A 17,858-nucleotide genomic window follows, 5' to 3' on the forward strand; every position below is an offset into this window, starting at 1 on the left:
GATAGTCACTACACGAGTACATTAATGTACTATTTAACGTCGCATAAGCATGCGCATGAAGACCCGCAAAAAAAAAAAAATAATAATAATAAAAAAAAAAGTCAAATCGATCACCACTAACTCTTGGAACAAGCAGTATGTCTCGTTCAGTTTCAGGTCGCATGCTAATGCAAAATCACCCAATCTCAGTCCCGGTCCAGTCAGACTACCTCTCTGATAAGGATGAAGAGCCAAAGTGTCACCCGAAAACTTCTACTCAAAACCTTAGCTGAGAGTTCCTTGAAAGCTTGCCAATGGTTCTTCATTATGAGATGATTCGGCTTAACGTTGCGATCTGCCCCTATGAGGAGGCTAGGACGATCTCACTTTTACAGAGGACCTTTTAGCGTGGAATCTAATGAACCGTGCCCTTGGTCCAACTCGCTGGCAGCAGAGTTTGAACTGCCGTCACCTCGACCTCCGCCGCAAGTAGCGACGCTCTAACCCGGCCAGTGAGCATCCTCTTTAACATACGTGTAGTGATAAAGAGACTGTGTTGGGATTCTGGCAACAAGATAGTGTGTGATAAAATATAAACTAAAGGAAACTATTAAGAGTAATAAAAATCAGTTACAGTGGTGAACGGTCATCAGAATATATATATTTCCATATACATGCATTGATCAGTGAATGGCATGGGAAAACATGAATAAAACAAGTGAATCTAAGGGTAACGGTGTCCCACTAGTATATATTTTAGTCTTATACTGTACAATGCAATAAGGTATACACACACGCACGCGCACATATTTGAAGCTAGGCAGGTCCCCACGAGCGTTGCTCCTTTTCTGTACAATTAGGTAAATACACATAGTTGTTAGTGTCGAGGGTTGAAGTGCCGGCTAGCAACACAGCGATGCTAAAACTACCTCAGTCCTGGGCGGGAACCGAACTTGGATCGCTAGAAAAGCGGTGGCGAGTGCTACCACTATGCCGTCGAGCTGGGTAAATACACGCGCGCGCGATCAACCTAATTTCTACAAAGGCAGATGGCCTAACTCCAATCAGTAGGAGCAACTCCCGTGGCAGCGCTAAGCCATATTCACTTCTCTTCCAGCCCTGTGGACACCCCCCCAACCCCCAACCCCGCTCCTGCCAAGCTCAGTGACAGTCGATCATTCCTCACAGTCAAAACGCCACAGCACGACCGCTCGGGATGCGAGAAGTCACGTGACCATAACCCCAAAACTGATGTTTATCGATACCTCGTGTCGGCACCAACAAGCATGTCCTGGTATTAAGACTATCTCAAATGGTACTTACGATCCAACGCAAGGATTTTGTCCCAAAAATAAAAAAAAATCTATTGAGCCGTGGGATAGTCTCTCAGTTGCATGGCAAGGGTCTGAATGACCTTGAAACCACGCACCTCCGTCAACTGGTTCTTGCATCTATCTATACTATCTTTAATTCCACAAGGCAACCCCAGTCGTCTACCTATTTCTAGGAACGTTTGATGCCCCAGATACTTGGGTCAAACTACCCAGAGAGGTGAACCTTTCGAAAATGCTTTACATTTTCTTCACACACAGCAACATGCATTTCCGGTTCTTGGTCTTAATTCAGAGGACTCCGATTTGGTTTCGTTTTATCACTCAGTGATTCGAGCAGGGGTATTTAAAGACTAAGAGTCGAGATATAACGTTCAAAGGTGGACAGTGCCGCACGCAAAATATTATTTATGGTTGGAACAGACGCGGCACATTTGTTGTGATGTCATTCACCTGTGTAGGATTACGGGAAGTGCATCAATGTATACGCGAGTTGTGTGCGTGCGTACTTTCGTTCGTGTGGGCATGCATAAGGCATTGGAATAACGGTGATGCATTGCCAAGCCGAACCACATCCACTACTTAACCCCTCCTCACCTCAGCTACCTTTTCGACACCCAGCAAAACTGAATTGTTATCCTTTCACACAACACCAAACGCCCTTTATTCTTTTTCATGTGACTATTACCAGCGCAATAAACTCTATATACCTTTCCCTTCTCTTACAAAGGAGGTAGCCAAGTCATAGGCACGTACTTACTCCCACCCATTCTGCTATGGGAGCTTGTGTATAGATCATAATTAGTATGTACATATAAATGTGTATATTTATCTATGTATATTAATGTATGTACGTATAAAGCCTAGCGGGTTTGCGCTAGGAAGTTGTAAACACGCGTCGGACCTACCACACCGTCCACACGTGGAGTAGGCAGTCTTGTCTTTGTACTCGTTGTAAGCGTCCGTAATATGTCTCGTGTGTAGATTTTGCTTTAAATTATATCAATATCGTGTATGAACTCTTTTCTTTGCCATCCTGAACGCATGGAAACAATTCCACTACCCTCTACCACCCTTTCCCCCACCTTATCTCCTCTTGGATGACGGGTCATCCCTGTATCTCGCCCACTGCCCTGAGTCAGAAGCAATGCAGCATGACACAGTACATCCACACCAAGGCCGTTTCACTTAATCGGCGACCCCGCCCCCTCTCCGTCCCCTCAAGCAGAACAAGAGAAGACGGGGAGAAAATCCCTTCGGGCTACGTCAAAATATCATTCACACATAAGCACACCCTACTCCCCCATACTCCGGTCTTCCCTACCTTGTAAATAATTTCTAATTCCACTAAATCCCCCTACTATTCAAGTAAAACTAATGTAGAAACTATGTTTTTTCCTCCTCCGATACTATCTTGTCTCCAGTATCCATTAATCGTCATATCACTTCCAATTCCTAGCATCTGGTCCCTCGTCTTCACCATGTAATTCCTCCTTCAGCCTCTCTTCCTTCCATATATATATAAATATAAATATATATATATATATATATATATAATATATATATATATATATATATATATATATGTACAACACTGAATGTGTCCCAGTGATTAGAGATACATTTTAACAACCACATTGCACTTTAATTCTAAGCCATCATAGGCCAGCATGCTGAAATTGAAATGTGGTAATCCCCAGGACTCGAACTCGAACGGGTTCGAGTCCTGGACAGTACCACATTTCAATTTCTACATGCTGGTCTTTGATGGCTTAGAATTAAAGGGCATTGTGGTTGTTACAATGTGTATATATATATATATATATTATATATATATATATATATATATATATATATATATATATATATTCTCTCTCTCTCCTTAACCAATCATCCCATCGAGATGCGAGATCGGGCTGGTGCTGTTTCTACAGTCGATACACAATCCCAACGTCCTCGCCTTCCAATATGATAGATATACGCTAAATGGCCTACTGGCTCCGGCGCTTGGCTTTCAAGCCAAAAATTTCATAAATCATCATCATCGCCTTCTTATAGCAAACCGTATATTTGACGTCACAATCACCACGCCCTTTATCGGCAATTGGGCAAACTACCAGGTGCCCGGATGATGCGTACTAACCAAATGCATTTTGTATATGAAACGACATGCGACCCATTTCCAAAGGTATTGTTGTTAAAGGACGAGTGTTCCTGGAGTCAAGATCGACATTCAACGTATTGACACTTATTCCAACATTCAATTCAAGTGTTGGTTAGAGTGTCGAGGACTAAAAGCTAGTGGAAACACGGCCAAACTTGTGGAAAGGGACAGTATTTTCCACGGCATCATATGGCCGGTCTGGTCTTTTCTCTAGCATGTCTAGTCTTTGTTTCAAGTTAGTTTCTCCATGTACTGTATTAACCAGTCGTTGCAGTGTTTCAAGGCTTTCAAGGTAGTTCTTTATCAGTGTTTACTTTAATTAAAATAGCCACAGGTAGCCTACTGGGGCCTGCTGATGGCATGCTATGCAATGCATATTACATTAGGTAGCAAATTAATTTTTTCTTTAGTTTATTAAGCATGTTAGGCCAGGGGAGTCATTCAATTGCCAAGGGATTTTAAATATGTTTCAAAATAAGCATGGTCCTACACCTACATCCTACACCTAGTTTGTCAGTAAAATTTTCATTTCTTAATTTTTGCTCTTTTAATTTTCAGGGTGAAAGTGCTGAAGCAGGTGCTCATACAACATTGGCTATAATAGTCGACAATGGTAAATGGTACGGAAACAAGGTCAACAACTACCTAATTGTCATGGTGAATACTGTCATTAGGTTTAGGCCTAACCTGCCAATACCATGCAATCCTAAGCCTCAGAGGCTTTGTAGATGACAATGGATGAATAAACCAATTTTGAATCGGATAACATTGTACTGCTTCAGTGCTTGGTGGACTAACCTATTCCGAACTTGAGAGGGGCAGGAATTGGATGCGAGAGGTCATCAGTAGGCCTAGATTCACCTATGAAATGTTTACTGCATAGGTGTATTTTTCACGTTCTCGGTGGTAAAATCCTCTCTTCCACGCGTTCGAACCCATCGTTGACATTTTTCCAAGTACAAATGTGGTTTGGGAAAACGGATCCAAATACCCTTCATATGCGGTCTTTCCTCACCGTGAATCACTACGGATACGGAATAATCCATAGTAGCATTATTCATTAGCTGGCATTTTGAAAAATTAAATTAAGTAGGATCCTTTCGAAATAGCTGATAAATATAACTAGTTTTCACAAGAAAATGAATAGTGTAGCGAGGCGTACTGATTCGCTTGTCTACATGGGATTTCCACACACAAATAACATACTGCATATCCTTGCCAACTACAAAGTAATGTCGTAACACATTCGTAAATTTCAACAAGAACCCACTGTTTCGGACAAGAAAGAAATGAAATAGACGATATCCATATATTTCGATCACGAACTGTGATCCTTTTCAGTGGAATACCACTGTGATTTAACTGAAGAGGATCACAGTCCGTGATCGAAATATAGGGATATCGTCTATTTCATTTCTTCTTATCCAACACAGTGGGTTCTTGTTGAAAAATATCCTTGGCAGTTTCGGCTGCTGCCATCACTCGCTCTCCTAACCCACAACCCCTTCTCTTCCTCCACAAATTAATGTATTCGTATATTTCCTTGTCCTTCCTTATCCTGCTCTCCTAAACTTCAAAGTTTGTTGACTTGTTATTTGCCTATAGACTGGATTGTTATCCTAACTCGGAAATCAGAAGATGTAGACAACAAATTTCACCAGAACCTAGTACCATAAAATCAAAAACATAAATACATATACCAACGGCTTTTCCCCCTTACAAGAGAGGTAGCCAAAGTTAAAGGCATAATCCACCGCACAATATAAACAGTAAACAACCCCGCCAATTCCCAATTTACACTCGGGCGGGTAAACTGCCGTTGCGGGTCCTCCAGAAGGACCAGTACTTGTAACCCTGTAACTTCTAACAAGATTATTTGCAATCGAAGGCGGGGTCACAGCTTTATTGCGAACCGAGAACAGAAGTTTAAAAATTCATACGAACATTTTCAATGCGTTTTTGCTTGTGTTGACACTAGAGTATGTGAACATATGATCTGATACACCACCACTATGTTTTAGGTTATCATTGTGCCTTAAACCTTTAGCAAAGAGCTGTTTACGTTCGTGCACCTAGTAATATACAAAATGAAAACAGATGGAAGGGGTTCCATCCAAACATAAGTTCAATTTAGAATTTAGGTAAATTCAAAATAGACATAGTAACTGTGTAACATCAAACTGCATAAGAAATGTACGCTGGGAATACCTCTCCCCAAAATACTACTTTATACGGGCAGGTAATTATTGAAAATCGTATTCAGTTCCTTTTCACAAATATTTTCATATCTTTAATGATATACTTCGGTTAATGTTTGTTTCATCAATATTTTTTCTTTTATAATCGAATTGTATCTACTCTATCAAGTAACGCAGTTGATGGATGTAGTGATGACAATCGACGTGAAGCGAGCAGCAGCGTGTACGGTTAGTATGGACGAGACCCAAACCAGTCGATGAAAATTTTTAACCTATCAGGACCCAGAGGCTTTCCCTTAGCTGAATAAAATCACCTAGCGGCAGAGAGAATAAAATCCTCACATTGTAGCCTGAATAAGCACACAAGTACGGTAGTTAATGGGTTATTGAAAAATTGGGGGCGGGGGTGCAGAGTAGACCCAATCCGTTGACAAGGCAGGAGACCCACAGACGCCAGGTAACCGGCCACACATATCAATCAAGGAGGATGGGAAAGGAAAGAAAAGAGAGGAGCTTGTCAAAGAGGTGAGAGGGGAAAATGGGAGAGGATTGGGATGAATGATAGGATATGTTAGGAGGGGTAACAGGGTGTGACTGGACAGGTTTGATTACTGTGGTGTCAGGTGAATGTTTAGAGGAGGACGCGGGAGGAGGGAGTGTGAGGAAGAATGGGAAGAACTGGGCAATGCAGAAAATGGTGAAATACGAGAGGATTACCTGAGAACGGAGAAAGGGAAAGGGGCAAAGATAGGAACAGAGGTAGAGGGACAAGAGTTACGAAAAAATATAAAGACTTCTAAGTGGAGTGCTTTTTAACCAGTCCTTGATAACCAACATGCATATGAAGAGGGAAAGAGAGAGCGTACACTCGTACAATCCTTCAGTGTACAAATGTGTATTTCCTTCCTCTAGGTTTGTCAGTCTTGCATAAACTTTGACGTAGAGCACAGCAAAAATAAATAAATAAATAAATAAATAAATAAATAAACAATTACTCCAACGCCTCACCATATCCCTACATGGACCACTAAATAATCAGTAAACATTCGTTCAAATTTCTCGAGGTTTCGTTTGAATGTCTCACAACGAGTCGATGGCAGTGTAGCGAGTTTCTCTACGATCATTTTAAGTACAAAGTTCTGAACGCATCGCAGTCTCCACGTCAGCATACACTTTCTTATGGGACCAATAAAAATATATATCCTTCTACATTGACAATCGTTTGGTTTTATTTTATCTATTGGGTCACATGAAAAACTGTCACCCTAGAACGCCCACATGAAGTATCTATTATATATATATATGTATACATATATAAATATATATATATATATATATATATATATATATATATATTAAACTATTGCTGACTGAATGTAAACACACCCGCAATTGACCTACTATTTCGAAGAAATTATAGAAGATCCAGCGAGCTACTGTCTTCCAGCCTTAGCTGAGTACAATATAAAGCACTAGACGTCAGTCTTGAGGTATAAGCAGTTTTGAGGGATATAGGACTCAGTCAATGTTTGCCATAAGAAAATCCTATCCTTGGCCAAAACACCCTGTCCAGTGTTCCGCCCGTGTGTGCATGCGCAGTTCAAGGAGTATGACGCGTCTTAATGATCCACGTCACTGCAGCCCCACTAGCACCAATCGCCTACATTCTGCCATATTGCTGAGGCAACATGGCTTATTCTGGACCGGGCACTCTCACCGATATTGATGCCAACTTCGCTCTCAGCGAAGACGTGGACATCACTGAGCAACACTGGCCTTCACTGCCAATGCACGAACAACATATTGGTAGCACACCATGACAGCCATTGCTCCCTGCTACCCAGCCCACCACTGCCGCAGCCGCCTCCACCCACACCACCGCCACCAAACGATCTGTGAACCAGACTTCGAACACGAGCGAATCCAATTCTCCAGCTTTTAAGTAGTTCATGCACGAGAACTCTCAACCCACGGCTTCCGATAATTAACTCCCTCACTCACCTTCACCCTCATCCTCTCTCCTACAGTTCACCTCCCCTGACAATGCCTCCCCTGCTTTCGCCCCCAAAACTTTTTATGTTAAACTCATCTTCCGCGAGAACCCGACTGTGGATACGAAACTTTTTTTTTTTTTTTTTTTTTTTAATTACCAAGTCATTCAGGCTCGATCCGGAGTTGGCTGAGGTGACAATGTCTGTTGTCACCTCTCGGTATGCGTATATTTCACGTAGACTTACCCAAGGTCTAAATATACAGGTCAGACCGTTTGAATTATTGTGCGCAGCTTCTGACGTCATTAGGCTGGGTCCGTTTTCTCTTTGTGAAACACTGAAGAAAACTGTGAAACGCCAAGGAAGACAGGAACTATAATATTTTATATTATATATATATATATATATATATATATTATATCATATATATTATATATTCATATATATAGACAGGAACTATAATATTTTATATATATTTATATATATCTTATATAATATTTGTCAGAATATAACTAATTGCGTGGAGCGGTGCGAGCGAAAGCGACAACATTCCCGAACGACGGACCAGCTTCAACTGACAGCTATAGGACTCGAGAACCCCACTTTGAACAGCCAGGTGACGTTCACGGGCCCGCTGCGCCAACTCCCTCGAAATTCGGTCGGAAGTGGTTAGACCTTATATCCTTAGATCTTGGACTTACCGAGACCATTGAGAGTGCCACGAAGGGTAATTTCTTATCCCCAAAATTCGGTGTTCAGAACTCGACCGATAGACCACATAAATTTCCCACGTATCTCGCCACCCGTTACCCTGTCGGCGTTGACCCGTCCCTAGCAAAAAATCTTTCGGGTGTATACAGTGTGCGCCGCTTCTACCAACACGGGGCACCCTTCAAACTGCCTTGTTATTGTCTGGAGTCACCCCCAACCACCACCTACAGAACATCACTTCAGCTTCCTTCCTTGCCGAACACCGATCAAGTTCCGATGGATGAAAGATGAATAGCCCTGGTGCTTCAAATACTGGGGTGTCGGTATTGTACTGCTTCCATTGACAAATGTGGCTGGTGTGCAAGTGCTCACCCCTCCCGCACTTGCCCACATCGCACCCCTTCTCAGCCCATCAACACTAATGAAGCTTCTACAGCCGACCAGCTTCCCACTCCCAATTTATCCATGTGGAAATGCCCTCCGCTGTTACGAACCCGGAGTGAATGTATGGCACGGATGTACGAAGCGTCCTCAGGTGGCCACTTCCCAGACTACATATCCACCACCACCCCATCAGTCTCGCACAAAAGCCGTCCGACCGCTGACACCCTCAAACTTGCCTGACTCACCGCAAATAATTGCCCTCCCCAAGACCGGTGCCAACTTAACGGCACATTGCACAGCAACTACAACGCGCTTTGACGCAATTAAAAATCACATCGATAGCCTCGCCGCAAAGCAAACCTCCACTGAGCGCACCCTAGCCACGCTTGTCAAATCCCACCAAGTCATCATCACGACTGTCGCCACCTTCTCCGAGAAACTGGAGGCCCTCACCAACTGGTTCGAAAAATTCAGTAACCAAATACCTATCAAGCTACAACACACGCCTCAGAGCAGTACCACCTCCACGTCATCGTCTCCGCCAGCCACCTGTAAACCCAAAGGCAAACTTTGCTAACGAGATGAAATTTCACATCATCACTTAGAATACTTGTGGCATTAACAGTTATCCGAAAATTACTTACCTCAAGACCTATGTATGCCGCCACCAACCACAAGTTATACTGTATTTATCCAAGAAGCTTTTGTTGGCCACGATCCTGGGAAATAGGCACCTCCGTTCTCATGCTACGTCTCGCATATCTATCATGTCAGGAATGGCCTTCTAAGTTACATTCACTCTCCCATCCCCCATCAACTCATACGTTGCTCTATCCATGACATGGCAGTTCAACGCCCGGCACCCTACCCTAGATGTCTCCCCTTCCTCTAACCGCCGTGGGCTACCTCTCTTCGAGTACATCCACCGCCACCGCCTCACTCATTGGCCCACTGGGAGTGTCATACACTCAAGAGGAGGCACGCTCGACCACATCACATCTGGTCTAGCAGCGACACACGTTAAGTACTTTCCCATACAGACTATCTTCTCTGACCACATCGCACTACTCCCTACCAAGTGGGCCTTCTTCTCTTCATCCTTGGAGGGGATTTTAACGCTCACCACCCATCTTTGTCATCCACACTGCGCCCCAATGATATTGGGAATCACCTACACCTTACATTGAACTCCTCCGACATCGCCTTGCTGAACAACGGATTTCCGACCCACGTACGGGGAGGCAGGCTCGACTTAACCCTTGTGACTGCCACTCTCTCCTCCCGCGCGAAGATGGGAGATCCACCCCGTTGTCACCAGTGACCACTTTGCCGTATGTACGTACATACGAGATGTGGCTCCGCCATCGGTGGTGGCACACATTCCGCGGTGGAACACATCCAAGGCCAACTGGCCTCTCTTCTCCAACGCCCTGGCGACCTGGGCAACTGAGTAAAACCCTTCGGCATGGGACGTAGACAGCTTGAAGGCGAACTTCTCAGCCGCCCTCCACGCTGCCGCGAATGGTGCGATTCCCCTGCAGGGACAGCTCACCCGGAGACACAAGAACCACTGGTACTACAACAAGGAAGTAAGAGAGGCTAACTACAGGGTGTGCATGTTCCGCCGCGCCTTCCGGCGGAACAGGACACAGGTCAATCTTGCTAACCTCCGAGCGGCAGTTCTCGAAGTGCATACCACGGTTACACGTGTCAGGATAAACAAATTTCACGAGCGGTGCGAGGGCTTCAACACCCACACCTCTCAGAGCTCTTGTGTAAACTTCATGTTGCCACCACTAGGTCTCACGTGCGTCTAACCCATCATGCCCCAACCGCAGATGTGCAGCGGCTAGTAGAAGAATTCGCCTCTCGAACCAGCAGCGCCTTCCTACTGCAGCGCGCCCAGGAGACGCAACAGCAGCTGCGGGAGGGAAGAATCCACCACGTCGGGGACATGATGGCCCAGTCAGACGAGACTGGCACAGAATTCACTCTCGGAGAGCTCACGGCCACCCACAGACCTGACAAGGACACTGCTACCAATAAGGACAGAGTCACCTACTCCATGTTGGCACACCTTGGACCTGCAGGAGACAAAGCCTTTCTCTGCAGTCAATGCATCCTGAAGGACTGGCAAAATGCCCACAGCCTGGAAGATGGCCACAATAGTGCCAATTCTCAAAACCAAGGAACCCAGTACCTACCACCCCATCAGCCTGGTCAGTTGCATGGGGAAAGCAGCAGAGAGAATGGTGCTCAACAGGTTGCTATGGAAACTAGGTCTGTTGCATGAGCATATCTATGCTTATCACAAAGGCACTGGGATGGCCCACAGCAATGCCACCTTTCTTACTGCAGTGAGGAGCAAGCCTTCCATCACAATATTCCTCAATCTGGAAAAGGCCTTCGAGCTAGTCAGTCCTCTGGGTATTGAAGACAATCTCGCCTGCAAAGGTGTGAGAGGTAGACTTCTCATCTGGACAGGCGACTACCTGTCACGTAGGGCCATCTACACCTCCCTAAAACGTAAAGACACACCGCTTCGCCCCAACACTTGGCTCTCTCAAGCGGCCAAGCTTCTGGATTCCTTCTAACTACGTCAACCTCTCCTCGAGAAGAGCATACCGAAATCCCATCCGGACTATGAATGCCCGCCGCCGTGGGCACCGGCTCCCGTGACCTTCCAAATTACGTCGCTCTCGGGAAAAAAGGGCGCATGCCGCCCAGCCAGTGCATGCATGTCGGCAAACAACGGCATCCGGGCACTGACGCAACCTGGTCACACGAACTATTACACCGACGGGTCGGTAGAAACAAACAGCCCGCACGCTGCCGGAGCCGCCCTCGTAACTGATGGATATATCTTCAGCAGGAGAGTCAGTGACTCCGCGTCCTCTCTTCAAGCCGAGACCGTAGCGATGCAGGGGGTCCTAGAGCACGTCCTCGTATCCCACTCCAATCCTGTGGTTATCCACACCGACTCTCTGAGCATGATGAGCTGCTTGCAACACGCAGAGCCTGGAGACAATGTCCACCTACTCACCAATATCCTTGCGCTACTGCACAAATTACACCATCCTGGATGGAACGTCATTATCAACTGAGTGCCAAGTCACGTCGGTGTCCATGGCAACGACCTCGCTGACGCGGCTGCTCGCCAGCGCCCCAGGGTCGATGTCCAGGTCCCTCCCAGCAGCAGCCAGCTCAAACTTCGAACCAAGGCATTAGCACGCACGCAGTGAGGCAGAGACTTCCCAACGGGCGGGGTGGTACAAGAGGGTGACAGCATATAAACCTCTAATACTCCCCCGCTCCACTCCCAGACGGGTAGAAAAGCTGCTCTTCAGGCTGCGTCTCAAGGACCGTTGTTTCTGGCAAATGAATCCCCGGTGCACCACGGAAGACGGCCGGTGCAACCACTGCCGCGCCGAAAATGCCGACCTCCTCCTCCACTACCTGAGCGACTGCCCCGCCCCCTGAAGGTCTTGTGAGCCGCCTCTGCCGCCTCCAAAGCCCCTATGAGCTCCGTCAGCTACTAGAGCGTCCGCCGCCTCTCTGACAGCTGCAGCCTCTTTTCCACTGCCCCCCTCCCCTGCTCCTCTAGCTAGCTACACCATCCCACTTCCTCTCTGCAAGGTGTGTCTTCCATAAACACCACCGCACGGGCTCAAAGCCTGTGGGAGTAACATTAAAAAAAATAATAAATAGATAAATAAAATAAAATAAATAATTACGCTCCCCTCCCCCATCACCATTTCCCACCTCTACCCTTTCTTACAGCCTGTTTTAGCTATTGGTTTGCGAATTAATTAAACATTTTAAATTTTGTACTTAATGTCCTTATTGCAGAAAGGATGAGAGAAAAATATTTCTTATCCTGTTTATTCTACCGCAAAAATCGTATATTACGGTAAAACATTCAAGCTCCTTTGCCTTTTTTTTTATTATTATTATTATTATTTTGTCAGCCTTGTGGGCGGCATGTCCAGACTAGATATTGCTGGCCCCTAAATGGGCCACCCCAGGGCATATGAGCCCCCTGCCCATGTGAGGGCCCTGGGTTTAAGTACTGTATACCGAACTCAGAAATAGGTACTTCATTTCAGATGTTTGGTTAAATTATGACGAAGAATGGGGGGAAGGGAGAGAGCGAAGAGCTATTACAAACTTGAAAAATTAATAATAATAAATTGGAGGCCCTTCATCTGAATAAAGTCGTCTGGTGTTAGTTCAAAATCTGCGGGAACTTTATTAAAAGTTCGACAATCAATTTGATCTAATACGACATGATCTGTAACAAAATATGTGCGTTGGCATGCCTGTACGCGCATGTTCGCAGATAAGCGATGGTAAATCATTTACGACAAAACACAAACATCATGTGTGTGCGTATACACATTCTGGAAAAGTACAGTAAACTTGTACTCGCAGCTCTTATTTAACAAAACTATTCGTCCTCATTCGAAAATATGCAAAATATAAATGTTCAACAACATAAAGTTCGTTTTCATGGCAACATTCGAAACGGAGTGTATATCGTCATAAACATAACACCACTGAATCATTGCATCAAGAAACCAAACTCAATCCTGCCAAATAAGAATCCACTGCACTAATATATAGTATGTATATATGTATGTATATATATATATATACGGTATATGTATATTATATGTATATTATATATATATATGTATATATATATATATATATATATATATATATATATATATATATATATATACACGGTATATGTATTTATATAATATATATATATATATATATATATATATATATATATATATATATATATATATATGTGTGTGTGTGTGTGTGTGTGTGTGTGTGTGTGTGTGTGTGTGTGTGTGTGTGTGTGTGTGTATTTTTACCTAGTTGTGTTTTACGGGACGAGAGCTGTGCACGTAGTGACCCGTTTTCGTATCTCTGCATCCAGTTTGTTCTTAAAATCTTGTGTAGCTTTGACACTCAGTTTAGTTTGTTCCAGACATCAATCACTCTGTGTGGGAAGCTATTATTTTTCAAATTTCTTCTGTAACTGTCCTTTAGCTTCTTCTCGTGTCCTCTTGTTTCTCTTCTGTCCCATTTTAATAAGTCATCTCTACCAAGTACTTCCATCCCTTTCATAATTCTGTAGCCAGCAAATCGCCTCTTTCTCTTCTCTGTTCCAGTGTTGATAGATGTAATTTATCCAATCTTTGTTCGAATGTCGAATTTGAGAGTAGATGCCATTTTTGTCGCTGCTCTTAGATTTTTTTTTTGTACTAAGTGCCCATAGTGTCGCAGCATACTCCAATTAGGTCTTATCAGTGTAATGACTATTTTCTTTTCCATTTCTTCATTCATGTAGTCGAAGGCCACTTTCATTGATCTTAATAAGTTAACAATCTCTCCAACTAGTTTGTTGACATGTTTATCAGGTGTCAAGTCACTTGACATAATTACTCCAAGATCCCTTTCTGTGTCGGCTTTTTTTACTTCCTTTGTACAAATTTTATATTGACCCGATATTCTACTTTTGCTTTTTCTAAATTCCATTATACTGCATTTCTTAATGTTAAAGTTCACTTCACATTTCTGACTCCATTTCCATATTTTGTCAATAGGTCTTCTTGTAGCGATCTGCAGTCTTCGTCTGTGCTTCCTCTCTTAAGTAGTTTGGCATCATCAGCAAAGAAGTTCATGTAACACTTCACTCCTACATCCATATCATTGTGTATCGTTACCTAGTTGTATTTACCTTGTTGTACTCTACGGGACAAGTGCTATGCTCGTAGTAACCCGTTTGTGTGTGTGTGTGTGTGTGTGTTTACCTAGTATTTTGCGGGAAGGGGAGTAATGCTTGTGGTGTTCCGCCTTTGTATCTCGCAGTGTCTAGTTTGCTTTTAAACTCATGAATGATTTTTGCACATATTATTTCATTGTCCAGTTTGTTCCAAGTGTCCACTATTCTATGTAGAAAACTGTTTTTCTTCAGTGTGTGTGTGTATTTATCACCAATATTGTAGAACTTCAGGCTCCGTTTAATACTGTATTTACGAACTGATACATGGGGCGCAACAACGGTATATAAAATTCAGTTCAGCCGTTGTATACAAACACTGCGCAAGCGCCTTACCCGTTGGTTGGTCAGTCGGTCGGTCGTTCGGTCGCTCGCTCACTCGCTCACCCACTCACTTGCTCGCCCGCCCGTCCTCCCCCGTCCACGACTTGCAAGAAAATGATCTAGTGGCATTCCAACCGTGGACTCGCTCTATTAGACCCTCTCACCCGCTCACCCACTTTCGCGCGCGCACACACATACAAACGAATACATGTTTTGTTGTCTGTTCATTCATGCACCTTGTGGCCAACAAACGTGCCAACGACCAGACAACCATAAAAGATAGGATTCAGATCTCTCCCTGTTTCACTACGATCTTGGATCAAGTTCTGGACTCATGATCGACAGTTATTACCCTCCCGGATGTAAGCTCGGAGTTAATAAAAAGCTCGATCTATGGGTAATGGTGTGGCCTTACAAAGACACACGCATACACACCCTCAAAGACATAGCTCGACGGCATAGCGGTTGCGTTTGCAACTGCTACTCCAGTGGTCCGAGTTCGTATCCCGCCCAAGGCTGAAATATTTTCAGTATCGATGCTGTGCAAGCCGTTACTCCACATCTCGTGGGCGGAGATGGGTATGTGTATTTACCTAGTTGTATTTTATGGGAAGGGAAGCTATGCTCGTGTGTGTCCGTCTCCATATCTCGTTTTATGTGGACTATTTTTAAATTCGTGTATCGTTTTTGCACACATCACATTTTCATCTAATTTGTTCCAAACGTCTATTACCCTGTGGGGAAAGCTGTTCTTTTTGAGGTTTCTTCTATAACTGTCTTGATTTTCTTTCCGTGTCCTCTTGTATCTCTACTACCCCATTTTATTAGATCCTCTCTATCAATAGTTTCTATGCCTTTCATGATTCTATAATAGTTATCAATTCTCTCTTCTTTGCTCCAATGTCTGAAGCTCAAGTTTTGCCAGCCTCTCCTCATGTGATAGTTCTGAGAGCGTTGGTGCCAATTTCGTAATTGCTCTTTGTATTCTTTCAATTTTTGTTATACATTTTTTTTTTTTTTTTTTGTACTTGACCACGTCGTCGCTGCATATTCCAATTTTGGTCTTATCAAAGTGACTAGATATATTTCTTCAACATTTCTTCGTCTAGGTATGTAAATGAAACTTTGATTGTTCTTATTGAATTATAAGTTTCTCCATTTTTTTTTTAAGTTTCTCAGGGGACATATTATTCATAATAATGACTCCCAGGTCCTTCTCATTTTCCACTTTTTTAAATTTCTTCCTCTCCCAATTTCTATGATCCCACTAATCTTTTTTTGCTTCTTCCAAATTCCATTATACTACACTTCTTAATATTGAATGCCATCTCCCACTTCCTACTCCATTCCCATACTTTATTGAGATCAGTCTGCAGCGACTCACAATCTTAAGTGTTCACTTTTTCAACATTTTTGCATCGTCCACAAAGAAGCTCATATAACTTTCAATTCCTTTATCCATATCATTAATTCATAGAGCAAACATTATTGGGGCCAAAACTGTTCCTTGAGGAACTCCACTAATCACTCCATCCCAATTAGAATGTTTGTCTCTTATCACTACTCTCATTTTTCTTTCATGCAAGAAGTCTTCCATCCACTTAAGTAGTTTGCCCTGTATTCTTCCTGCAGTTTCTAATTTCTTTAGCAATTTCTTATGTGGCATCTTATCAGAGGCTTTTTTCAGGTCTATTAGTCTTAAATAGAAACACATCAAGGTTGAAACACATGATCTTCCTTGTCTAAATCCAAATTGCCTTGGATTTAGTACATTTTTTCCCCCAGATACTTAACCCATGTAATTTTGTTAATTCTTTCACAAATTTTAGCTACCGTACTTGTAAGAGAGACCGGTCTACAGTTAGAAGGGTCTTCCTTGTTTGTCTCTTATCACCACTCTCATTATTCTTTCATTCAAGAAGTCTTCCATCCACTTCAGTAGTTTGCCCTGTATTCCTCCTGCAGTTTCTAATTTCTTTAGCTATTTCTTATATGGCACCTTATCAAAAGCTTTTTTCAGGTCTAGAAAGGCACAATCAGCCCATCCATCTCCTTCTTGTATTATATCTATTAGTCTTGAATAAAAACACATCAAGTGTGTGACACATTATCTTCCTTGTCTAAATCCAAATTGCCTTGGATTTAGCACATTCTTTTTTTTTTTCCAAATGCCTTACCCATCTAATTTTGATCATTCTGTCACAAATTTTAGCTATTTTACTTGTAAGAGAGACTGGTCTATAGTTAGTAGGGTCTTCCTTGTTTCCCCCTTTATATATTGGTACTATATTTGCTTTTTTCCAATCTTCTGGAACTTTTCATTCTTTCAATGAACTGATTAATAGACTATGTATTTTGTCTGTTAGTTCGTTCCTGCATTCTCTCAAAATCCAGTTTGCCATTTCATCTAGACCATGCGATTTTCTAACATCGAGATTACTCAAGTGATTCATTATTTCTTTCCTTGTTACTTCTCTTTCATAGGGGGGACTTTCTCCTCCTACTCGACATCTCTAGGTTGTATTTTCTCCCTCATAAACATCGATTTAAAATGCTTGTTCATAATTTCTGCCATTACTATTTCCTCTGTGTATTCAATTCCTCCTTGTCGTAATTTCACTAATTCTTGTTTGTTTTTCAGTTTGTTGTTTACAAATGCATGAAATAGTTTTGGTTGATCTTTACATTTTTCTATTACATCCTTTTCGTATTTTCTCTTTTCTTCACTGCACACTTGTACATATTCCTTTCTATAACCAGTATATATTTTCCATTTTTCGGGTATTTTGTCTTTCTTCCATTTTATCCAAGTTTTATCCCTTTTGTCTTTCAAGTCCCTACATCTTTTGTTGTACCAACATTTTACATATCCTTTTTATTGTTTTTGACTTGGAACATACTTTTCTACTCCTTTCTTATAATTTTTTGTCAAAATTTTCCATTTCTCTTTTACTGATATTTCCTCATTGTATATCC

At 42.8% G+C, this 17,858-nt stretch overlaps 1 protein-coding gene across 11 annotated transcripts in view; it reads right to left on the reverse strand.

Moving 5' to 3' along the window:
* Positions 1-17,858, reverse strand: part of LOC143017865 (uncharacterized) — a 466,837-nt gene that overhangs the window by 56,287 nt on the left and 392,692 nt on the right. Inside the window, exon 1 of one of the 11 annotated variants that reach the window (XM_076172855.1) lies at positions 14,895-15,878. The exons of the other annotated variants lie outside the window; for them this stretch is intronic. The gene's annotated coding sequence lies outside the window, so the exon portion shown is untranslated. Of the gene's footprint in view, positions 1-14,894; positions 15,879-17,858 lie in introns of those variants that run through there. 11 annotated transcript variants of the gene reach the window in all.

Source organism: Oratosquilla oratoria, chromosome 33 (genome assembly GCF_046742065.1).
Source record: "Oratosquilla oratoria isolate Oo_2021 chromosome 33, ASM4674206v1, whole genome shotgun sequence".
In the NCBI taxonomy this organism is placed as follows: Eukaryota; Metazoa; Arthropoda; class Malacostraca; order Stomatopoda; family Squillidae; genus Oratosquilla; species Oratosquilla oratoria.